The 12069-nt window shown below is 35.8% G+C and overlaps 1 pseudogene; it reads left to right on the forward strand.

The window, feature by feature from the left end:
• LOC107708237 (thioredoxin reductase 2, mitochondrial-like) overlaps positions 1-11149 on the forward strand; it is a 27303-nt pseudogene extending 16154 nt beyond the window's left edge.
• Positions 11150-12069: the final 920 nt, after the last annotated feature.

The following is a 12069-nucleotide window of genomic DNA, read 5'->3' on the forward strand; positions in this document are numbered from 1 at the left end:
TAGAAAAATACCGTGATATACATTTTTGGTCATACCGCCCAGCACTAATGTCAGGGTAATCGAACTCGACTAAGAATGCACAGCTGGAAAGCAACCAACCCAGGCTCATTCGAAATACGTGCCTCTAAATACATTTCTGCAGCACCGTTATTACGTTCCTTGCTGCACGTTTCGCGGCAGTTTCAAAGTGAAACGTTTAGTGAGTGGCGCTAAAATGCGGGTTCAATACGTGACCCTGGCACGTATTTGTTACGTTGATATAGGCACGTATTGCTGTGTTTGTATTACGTTGCTTCAGGTATATCAGTTTTCAAATCTCGCAGAATGTTACAATTGTTTTGAATTCATAACATAATATACCTTAAGTAATTATATGAAAATTAGGCTTTGTTGATCGAAACTGTGGACCTGCAAATCATACTTTGTGTGAAAAGGAATAAAAGTTGTCGGAGTTTTACTGCCTCTAGTGTTCATTTAAACTTCACTGTAAAAAAAAAAAAAGTTTACCTAACTCAATAACCTATTGCACTCAACTTAAGTTAACTCAACTAGCAACCGACAACTTAGTTCATCTAATGAATAAAACTCAGTCTATTGAGTTTTAAAAGATCTGTCAGTTCAACCAAAGATTTTTTAGCATTTAGCTAATCTTTTTTAACAGTCCTTTCTTTTAGATTTATGTTTGTTTTTAAAGCCCACTACATAATATGGGTAGTATTTGCCTCTTAAGTATCTAAGCAAGGTAAACAAAACTTTTGCTAACGACATGTTTAGAGTATTTTTGTTGGGTTCACACAAAAAAATTTAACTCCGACTAAAAATTCTTTGTTCAGGCTACTTTTTTACATTTGTTAGAAGAAACTTTCGAATGTCGGATTTTTTTACAATGTGGAAACTGCAGCGATTCGTACTGTATGTATAGGTAAGTTTTTTGAGTTTGGCAGAAATGTAGGTAGAGGCACGTGTTTCCATTGAAGCCTATGTTGAAAGCAACACATCTACAGCATGTTCTTATCTGTCAGTTCAGTCGCTCTCCTTCAGTCGCTCACCCCGTAACATCTCCGACACGACTGGCTGCCGGGATCAGATATCAGCAGCTGTGTGATTATTGGCGCACACACAGAGCCACAAAACTAGTCAGAAGAAGCGCCTTTTACTCTTTACGCCCCTTTTCCTTGGACAGCAGGATGTACAGAAGTTATCAAACTGGTTGCTGATGCCATTACTCAGTGAGCGAGAATTCAACTGTGTTATTACTGTAGGCATGGTTTTCACAGCGCTGATTGGCAGCCGTGTAATGTTGAGATGATACTAATCTCTGAAATGTCTGATCAGGCTAATCGCACACAGGTTTACTCTTAACGACACGGCATTTGAACATAATGCAAAGGAAATTATTGTTTACAACTTTTCTGTTGTATTGTTGTGCACTTCCTGACCTGCCCAGAACTCAACCCAGACTGGATTGAATGCTGTTTAGTATCATTTCTGCAGTTTACTATTATAGTATTAATTTATATTTTGCTTTTATTTTTATTATAGTTTAATTTTAATTTAAGCTTAGGTTTTAATAATTTTATGTTTTGTCATTTGGTTTATTTTACATTTCTAATTAAATGTTTATTTCAATTTTAGATTAGTAATTGTAGACTTCAACTTAACAATTTATTTCAATTAGTTGCCAGTTACATTTACATTTTAGTCATTTAGAAGACACTTTTTTTTCCCAAAGCGGCTTACAAATGAAGGCAGTAGAAGTAATCAAAACCAACAAAAAAGCAATAATATGGAAGTGTAATATGTAACACGTAGCAAGGGTTTGTTTTTTTATAGTCAATAAAAAGAAAACAAGTAGATCGAATAGAAAAAGTATAGAGCATGCTAGTGTTAGAGGGGTCATTTTTTCACAAACAAGTTAAACGAATAGAGTAAATAGAGTGCTAGAAGGTCAAGTTATTTTAGTTTTAAATAAAGAAAGAAAAAAGAAAACAAGTATATAAAATAGCAATAGAATAGAGTGCTATGGCAACATTTTAAATTTTTAGTTTTTCATCTAGTGTTTATATTTTATTTTATTATTTCAACTAACGAATTTGAGTTTTATTTCAATTGCAGAAAACAATTGTAATAGTGTCTGTCTGTCTGTTTCAAGGTCGTCCTGAGTTGACCCCGACAGCCATTAAGGCCGGAAGGCTCCTGGCCCGCAGACTGGTGGGCCATTCCACTGAGCTCATGAATTATGAGAATGTGAGTTTGCCGTTACATGCATATGCTTTCATTCTCATTCACTCCGTTTCTTTAGTGGTTTCTGAGCGAATCACACGAACACCTCTCAAAAACACATTTCACCTCAAAAGCAAAAGGAACAAATAAGAAATTATATTTTAACATAAAGAAATTGAGGCCTGTTTTTTACCCTTATGATTATTTGTACTGTGATATGCGGGACAATGAAAACATTTACTGTACAGTACTGTAAAACATTACTGTAATTACAAGAAATAAAATTTTCATGCACAAAAATTAATCATATTTTATAAATATATTTGATATACTACCTGTACTTAATTATTTTACCTTTCTATAAAACATTTTCATTAGTATTTTACACATTTTTATGTATGTATAATTAATACAATTACTAAAAAAGTAAAAAAAATTATTTATGCTGATTCAATTTAAAAATATTCTTGTTACAGTATTTTTATGATGATTTAATCGTAATCTTTGAGGATAGCGGGAATTACAAAAAAACTGGACAAATTACTGTAATGAGAATTAACTGTGAGAATATTGTCATGAAAATAACGTCTTAGTGCAACAAAAATGATTTTGATTTATCTGTAAGAAAAATATATTTGGAATCTCCTATTTTGTGAGATTTAATTTTCTAGTGCTTCTCTTGCTTGTTTTGTGTTTTTACGAAAATCTATTGTATGCTGATTAGTTTGCGTGAGTTTTTTGCATGCTGTATTTGTTCTATATGGTTGTGTGTGTGTGTGTGTGTGTGTGTGTGTGTGTGTGTACGGGTGGCCACTACAGTGTTCACTCCACTAGAGTATGGCTGTGTAGGTTTGTCTGAAGAAGAAGCTGAAAGGAGACATGACAAAGACCAGATTGAGGTAAAATACAGCAATGTTACCATGGGTGCTGTTAGACACAGCATTAAGTGTAGTTATGAAATGGCAACAGCAGCAATATGAATAAATGTATAAATGCATCTAATTTTCAATTTCAATACATAATTAATAATAGCAGTAAACTTTTCTTCCACCAAGTAATATGTGACCCTGGAGCACAAAAGCAGTTATAAGTAGCACAGGTATATTTGTAGCAATACCGTAAATATATCAAAACTTAATTTTTGATTAGTAATATGCATTGCTAAGAACTTCATTTGGACAACTTTAAAGATGATTTTCTCAATATTTAGATTTTTTTGCACCCTCAGATTCCAGATTTTCAAATAGTTGTATCTCAGCCAAATATTGTCCTCCTATCCTAACAAACCATACATCAATGGAAAGCTTATTTATTCAGCTTTCAGATGATGTATAAATCTCAATTTCAGAAAATGTACCCTTATGACTGGTTTTGTGGTCCAGGGTCACATATAGTTTATTATACTAAATGTGGGCTCTGTACATTTACCAAGCAAGCACATAAGTTTTTTAGTAACTGAAGTGCGGCAACATGTTTGTGTTTATCAGTCATTTTACAATTCCTTTGAACATGCATGCAAAATTTAAAATATGAAAAAATGCTCATGATATGTATTTATGTATATGTGAGTGCTGTCTACTGCATGCATGTGTACAGTGGGCCCTCGCACACCTGCGTGGCTCTAAAGCCCAAAGCATTCAGAAAGGGGTGTGCCTCTGGTTTGATTGACAGGTGTGCAGGAGGGCTGACTGATGCTTTTCGAGGTCGATGAGAGATGATCAAAAGCGCAGCATCCCATTGGCCCTCACAGCTGTGAGCAGCGTGTGCGTCTGGTTTAACAGGTGTACCATGCCTTCTACAAACCCCTGGAGTTCACCGTGGCTGAGAGAGACGCCACTCAGTGCTACATAAAGGTATTTCTAAAGAAACATATACAGCGGTAGCCAAAATTATTAGAGCACTAGTATTTTCACCAGCTAAAAAAAAAATGGTTTAAAGGGGTCATATGATGCGATTTCAATTTTTCCTTTCTCTTTATTTCTTTCTTTTGTGCTGTAGTGTGTCAGTAGGAAATATCAGTTTACGTTTCCAAATGGCATTCCCAATGGCATTTTGCCATTAATTGTAATAATCCAGTGAGATTTTTGTCTGACAACAGCCAGTGCTCCACACAGAGATCTGGATCTTTTATCTTACCATTAAGAGTTCTCTTAAATAGCAGTAAGAGTTTTTAGCTAAGAGTTTTCTCTTAAAACCTATTCACAAAGCTGCTGAGATAAACTTGTACTAAGGAATAGAGAGAAGTCTTAAACTCAGAGTAAGGGGGCGGGGCTGAGCTCGTTGCTATGGGTGATGTCAGCATGCTTATTAACTATGCACACAGTGATTGGCTGATAGTCTCGTCAGAGATTCATTCATAGAAATATTGTAGAACACAAATAAATAAAGGTTTAAAAATAAAAATGTTTATTGACACATTCAAATAAAGATATTAAGATGCAGGCTAAGTGTCACTAATTAAACAAGTATATGTTCAGCTAAGTAATTGTTGCCACATTCAAAATAAAGATTTTAAAATGCAGGCTAAGTGTCACTAATTAAACAAGAGTATATGTTCAGCTAATTGTCAGCCTCTTACATGTGTGCTTCTCAAAAACAATTAGTGAATATGCAACAGCCTTTTAATTAACAGAGTGGAATAATCATGGCTGATAGTAAGACATGCAAACGTAAAAGAAAACCAAACTGGACGCAAGAACCGCTGTTACTTCTTACAAGCTGGTTAATGAAAGCAAGGATATAATCAAAGGATAATTTGGAGTAAGGATAACCTCCAAAACCAAAGGCGATACCTATTTAAAAGTTCAAAGTTCATTGTTTAAAAATTATTTTTTAATTATTTTGTGCTGTTCTCTGAGGTCCACTTATAATGTTATCAACATAAACATAATTTAGAACTAATAAGCTATTTTCAGTCTTGTTTTGGCCCCCTACTTACACTTGTGTGTACTGTCGGATCCAATATATTCAGTATAGCATTGTCTTTTAGTTTCAATCTTTCTGAAAATCCTGCGTCGAATTGTGCCTTGTTTGTAAACAAATCTGCAGTAAAATGAAGTGAACAAAGGACCAAGTTCTTACTGACGTGGTCGGGATCTTCATTAAAAATAAAGTTCGTCCACTCTTTCCTAACACTGGGATCAGAAGGAAGGCGACGCAAACACTGTGTTTCCACAACTTGACACAGCATCTTGTTGTCTTCGGGATCCATCTTTATCGTTTGATTTCTGCATAGACCTGTGCATTCGCCTCTCTTGTAAACACTACATGCACGAATCGGTGGGCGGAGCTAAACAGGCAGTGATGTAGAATCGGTGGGAGGAGATATAGAAGCAGCGATGTAGAATCGGTGGGCGGGGCTAAACAGGCAGTGATGTAGAATCGGTGGGCGAGGCTAAACAGGCAGCGATGTAGAATCGGTGGGCGAGGCTAAACAGGCAGCGATGTGGGCGGGCTAAACAGACAGCGATGTAGAATCGGTGGGCGGAGCTAAACAGACAGTGATGTGGGCGGGCTAAACAGGCAGTGATGTAGAATCGGTGGGCGGAGATAAAGAAGCAGCGATGTAGAATCGGTGGGCGGGGCTAAACAGGCAGTGATGCAGAATTGGTGGGCGGGGCTAAACAGGCAGTGATGCAGAATTGGTGGGCGGGGCTAAACTCTGTCTGTATGTAGGGGTCACTGACTGAATTACCAATGAAATACACTATATGACGCTATGTAGAATCGGTGGGCGGAGCTAAACAGACAGTGATGTGGGCAGGCTAAACGGGCAGCTATGTAGAATCGGTGGGCGGGGCTAAACAGGCAGTGATGTAGAATCGGTGGGCGGAGCTAAACAGGCTGCGTTCCTAAACAGCAAGGCAAGTTTATTTATATAGCACATTTCATACACAATGGTAATGCAAAGTGCTTTACATAAAAGGAAGTAAAATAATCATAAAAAATAATCACAACCATAAAACAAGGAATTTGAACACTTTTAAAATGATTAAAAAATGTATTTAAAATGAATTTAAAACAGTTAAAAACAGGAAATTATTATATATGTGACCCTGGAGCACTTAAGTCGCTGGGGTATATTTGTAGCAATAGCCAACAATACATTGTATGGGTCAAAATTATAGACTTTTCTTTTATGCCAAAAATCATTAGGATATTAAGTAAAGATCATGTTCCATGAAAATATTTTGTAAATTTCCTACCGTAAATATATCAAAACTTAATTTTTGATTAGTAATATGCATTGCTAAGAACTTCATTTGGACAACTTTAAAGGCGTTTTTCTCAATATTTTGATTTTTTTGCACCCTCAGATTCCAGATTTTCAAATATTTTCAAAAATCTCAGTTTCAAAAAATTTACCCTTATGACTGATTTTGTGCTCCAGGGTCACATATAAAATACAGTGCAATCAGTTCAAACAGCAGGCTCCGAAAATAAGATAACATGACCGCGTTTCGTCTGCGCGCTCTGAAGCTCGTAATTTATTGTATACAAAAATTATTATATACAGTGCCTTCTCCTACTGCAGCAAATTAAATTGTTCTTCATGATATTTAGTGCAAGTTAATCAGGAAGTGACGATTTTGTTCTCTTTTAACTCACTGGATGGAAACGGTGCTTCATTCGCAAATGTTTTATGCGATACTCCAATTTTGCGCATAAATTTAATTTGGAACTTTGGATGGAAACATAGCTAGTGAATATAGCGTCTGTGTTTTTATCCGCAGGTGTGGGCTTACCTTCGAACACCTCAGGAATACGGTCGGGATACACCCCACCTGCTGAGGTTAAGCATCCCCTCCCTGATAGCACGAGCACACGGGAACCAACATAAAGGTTGTGATAATGCGAGTTAGCAATTACAGGAAGCATTCAGGAAGTCTTTCTCTCAGTTTCTGAGTCTGAGACCTTTAAACCACAGAACCAAATGTGTTTGGGTTTAATATATGATATTTCTAGTGCAGTCAAATGATTAATCGCGATTAATCGCATCCAAAATAAAAGTTTTTTGTTTTCATAATATATATGTCTGTGTGTGCTATTTGTAATGTATATATAAATACACACACATGCATGTATATATTTAAGAAAATGTTGTTTATATATTAAATATATTTATATATAATATAAATTATATGAATATAAATAATACTACTGGGCAACGATTAATCACATCCAAAATAAAAGTTTTTGTTTACATAATATATATAGCAATGGAATGCAAAAATGGCTCCAAAGGCGGCGTCCTAACTGTCATGGGTTCTTAGAAGTGACTGATTTGGAGCACTCTATATAGGCAGCAACGTCAAGTGCACACTGAATTGTGCTTACGTGAAGGGTGTTAAAGACTGGACTTAAAATTAATTTCAATATAATAAGACTTTGACATAGTAACAACACCATAAAAAAAAAACATAAAAATGCATAAGCCTCAAATATTTTTTTTTTCATAATAAAAATTATGTATTCATTTGATTCAAGATTTCTATTTTGAATAAATGCTGTTCTTCTGAACTTTCTATTAATCAAAGAATCCTGAAAAAAATCACAAAAATATTAGGCAGCGCACACAACTCTTTTCAACATTGATAATATTAATAATAATAATAAAATGTTTATTGAGCATCAAATCAGCATATTAAAATGATTTCTGTAATGTGACACTGAAGACTGGAGTAATGATGCTGAAAATTCAGCTTTGCATCACAGGAAAAAATTACATTTTCAAATATATTAAATTATAGAACAGTTATTTAAAACTATAATAATATTTTACAGTATTAGTTTTTTTCTGTATTTTTTTATCAAATAAATTTAGCTTTGATGAGCATAAGAGACTTCTTTAAAAAAAAAAAATCTTACTGTGTGTGTGTGTGTGCATGTATGTCTCTGTGTGTGCGTGTGTGTGTGTGTGTGTGTGCACCTGGTATTCATCACGTTATGGGGACCAAATGTCCCCACAAGTATAGTAAAGGTCAGCTCTCTCAGCAGGGGTGGTCACGGTCTGACCTCTCGCTGTCTTCGCTGACAGACTCCTCGGAGATGCCGAGCTGTCAGTCAAAGCTGCACAACAACAATGGCAGAAATTCCTCTCAGTGTGTTTGCTTAAGGACGGGGCTCTCACAAACCCTGAAACTCTTAACGTTGTCACCCCTAAAACTCCCAGCTCTCTTCTCGGCCATTAAGCTGAATGTCATCTTCGTCGAAAAGACTAGAGCGCCCTTTTTAACCAGCGACACGCTTTCAGCATTTCTTTCTCTTTCCAAATGGACCAAATGTACCTAAATCCACCCTGAAACACACTTAGCAGAACATGTCAACATGTCAGGGTAGGTTGGGGGGATATTTAGCATCTTAATCCACTGCTATTGTAAGTTGACAGTGGGAATCAGCGTGTATGAGCTGGGAGTCTATTGTGGATGCGAGTCAGACGGCCCTCATCACCCTTCTGCGGCGGGGTTACGGTCTTGTGTCCAAAGCCCTGGCCTCTGTCTATAATTTTGCTTATTACAATGAAAAAGTCATCTTGTCTGAATCAGGAGAGAAATATGTTTACAAGTGAACATAGTCCGAAACAGCTCTAAACAAATATGTTGGTGGATTTTGATGTGAGAGGACAACAGGAGATGGATTTTTCACTGGAGGAAGAGTTATTATGGATTATGCACTGATATTTTGGCCAGTTTAAAGTTAGAATCCCTTAATGATGGATTTGTTTCTTCTTGCTACTTCAGAAGACATTAACTGATGTACTGGAGTGCTGTGGATTATTGTGATGTTTTTATCAGCTGTTTGGACTCTCATTCTGACGGCACCCATTCACTGCAGAGCATCCAAACGTTTTTTTCTTGGTTATGCAAACTTCAAGGGAACACTACATTTTATTATTTAGCAAACATCATGGGATTGTTACTTTTGAATGTTCTCTGAACATTCTGAAACATGTAGTAATGTTTAAAAAAAATGTTAGATGGACATCCAACTAAAACATTTTGAGAAGAAAAAAAAAGATCCATGAATGATGTAGAGGCAATATTTTTGTGCCAACATTTTGAAAATGCAGACTGAACAAATGTTCTATTAATGTTACTGGAAGAATGCTTGTTCACAAGAATTGTTCTGAGAATTGGGTGCATGGGATCCAATGCTTGCATATTTGCCATTAAAGGAATGATTCACTTAGAAATTAAAATTTTAACCTGTGTGACTTGCTTTCTTCTGCATATAGTACGGGGTGTCAAGCTAAAAAAAAAAAAAATCACAAAAGTACCATAAACGTCTTCGAATGATATATGACTGACTGGAAGAATTTCAAGAAAATAATTATTTAAATATTGGAACCCTTGCATGCAACTAATATGAACCTTTTTGTGCTTTTGCCCTTTTTTCAGCTCGACAACCTCTTATTTTAACTTGTTTTACTGTAAAAACAACTAGAATTTTGCTAAATATCTTCATTTGTGTTTCCATATAAAATCATAGAAATTCAAAGGAAATGATGATGAATTCTCGTGTTTTGTGTGAATTCTCCCTTTCGCACGTCTCTTACTAACTGTTCAATCCTCATTCAGGTGATTAAAGGCTCATTGATTCTGGCTCTGTGTTCTTTCACTCAAGTCTTCAGGTCCGCAGTGGTGAGAAATCCCTGCCAAAACATCTCTCCATCCTCTCTCCCTGCCCTGTGGCGCAGTGATTATTATCCTCACACTTTCTGTCATAAATCACCTTATCTTCACAGGCTGTGACAATACTTCCCACTTTACAGCCACAACATTAACCCTGGGCTGTATGGCTGAGGCAGACACACTTTCAGTGAGGGGACTTAAACCTGACTACACACAGACTGATGGGGACTCGTGTCACGGTGGGGCCCTAAATTGTGGTCCCCACGGGTACAAAAGCTTATAAATCATAAATAATTAAGTTTTTTGAAAATCTAAAAATGCAGAAAGTTTCCTGTGAGGGGTAGGTTTAGGTGTAGGGTTGGTGTAGGGCAATAGAATATACGGTCTGTACAGTAGAAAAACCATTACGCCTATGGAGAGTCCCCACAAGGATAGCTGACCAGACGTGTGTGAGTGTGTGTGTGTGTGTGTGTGAGTGTGTGTGTTTATACATAATCAGAAATGTTTCTTGAGCAGCAAATCAGCATATTAGAATGATTTCTGAAGGATCATGTGACACTGAAGACTGGAGTAATGATGCTGAAAATACAGCTTTGATCACAAATAGAACAACAAATATTTGAAATTGTAATAATATTTTACAATATTACTCTTTTACTGTCCTGAAAAACATGAAAAAATCTTATTGACCCCAAACTTTTGAAAAGTATGGTATGAAAACAGAATGCGAACGTGAATATAATGTTGATATTTGTTCATACATTTTTGGTTAATGTCTGTACAGAACATCAGGATATTATCTGTGTTGAACGTCATATAGAGTAGATGATATTCATGATCATATGATTTACAATCTTTGATTTGTTTTTATGCAATTATTATGAAAGGAAGTATCCATATAATGATATTTAACTGTATAAAAACAATATAAAGTATTTGGACACTTAAAGCCACACTTCAAATAAATGCCATTGCATTAGATAACAAAATAACAAACCAAGTGCTACATTTTTTTCCAAACTACTGTAACTGTTTCGCATCTGTGGGAAGGCATTGAGAGCGAGGGCATCAGCGAGAGCTGTAGCGAGGTTCATCTGCTCAGATAAGGCTGTGAGGCTCTAATGTAGGATCCTCTCTCATCCCCTTCTGCCGTACGAGTGTTATTACATTCTGCTTTTCACAGACACCATCAGGTGCCTTCCAGACCCCAGCAGTCCATCCGCACCCTCCCTGAGATCCTGCACCCACACGCCACAGACACGTCCAAGACAAACACAAGAGACAGAGACATCTGAAGTGAAAAAATCAAACATAACATACCTAAAATATCTAAAGTAAACATACCTCTTTCCATTCATTTTTGCTTCGTTCTGAGCCAATTATAACCATCTAGAGTTTTCATTGAATGAGTATTTGAATAGTTTCTAGAAAGAAAGAAATAAAGTGTATGACACACACACACGTGTCTGTGTGTGTGTGTGTGTGTCTGTGTGTGTGTCTCTGTGTGAATAAACTTGAATTGAATTGAATTGAATTGAACAAATAGCATAAGAGAGATTTTCTTCATTGTTAGTTTTTTTTCTAAATTTTTGCTGTCACACCATAGGACACATTTACGGTATATTTGTCAACTACCCATATATATATATTCTACTGTTCAAAAGTTTGGGTTATATTTATATGTGTGTGTTATACATATTATTCCTGCATGTGAATTTTCAGCATCATTACTCCAGTCTTCAGTGTCACATGATCCTTCAGAAATCATTCTAATATGCTGATTCGCTGCTCAAGAAAATATCTTATTATTATCAATGTAGAAAACAGTTGAAAACAGCTTAATATGTTTGTGAAAGCCATGGTACATTTTTGTGATTCTTTGATGAATAGAAAGAGCAGCATTTATTTGAAACCAAAATCTTTTGTAACATAAATGCCTTTCTAGGGACCTGATATGCAAATGAGCTTGTGATGTAAGATTTGTTTACCATCAATGCATATTTTTGTCTTTCAGATTTTTTGGAAGATTATGTTTTTGTACTGTCCATGTACAAATAAACTCATAATAAATAAATAACTTTTAAAATATTTTGTAATAATTAATGTATATGAAGATATTTATTTTACTGACTAACTAGTGACCGTCTATGCTGATCTCTTCAGCAGGGTCATCACTAAATAATGGAGCACTAACAGTAAATACATGCACAAGTGT

This window comes from Sinocyclocheilus rhinocerous, unplaced genomic scaffold (genome assembly GCF_001515625.1).
Source record: "Sinocyclocheilus rhinocerous isolate Xijiao unplaced genomic scaffold, SAMN03320098_v1.1 scaffold1436, whole genome shotgun sequence".
Taxonomy (NCBI): domain Eukaryota; kingdom Metazoa; phylum Chordata; class Actinopteri; order Cypriniformes; family Cyprinidae; genus Sinocyclocheilus; species Sinocyclocheilus rhinocerous.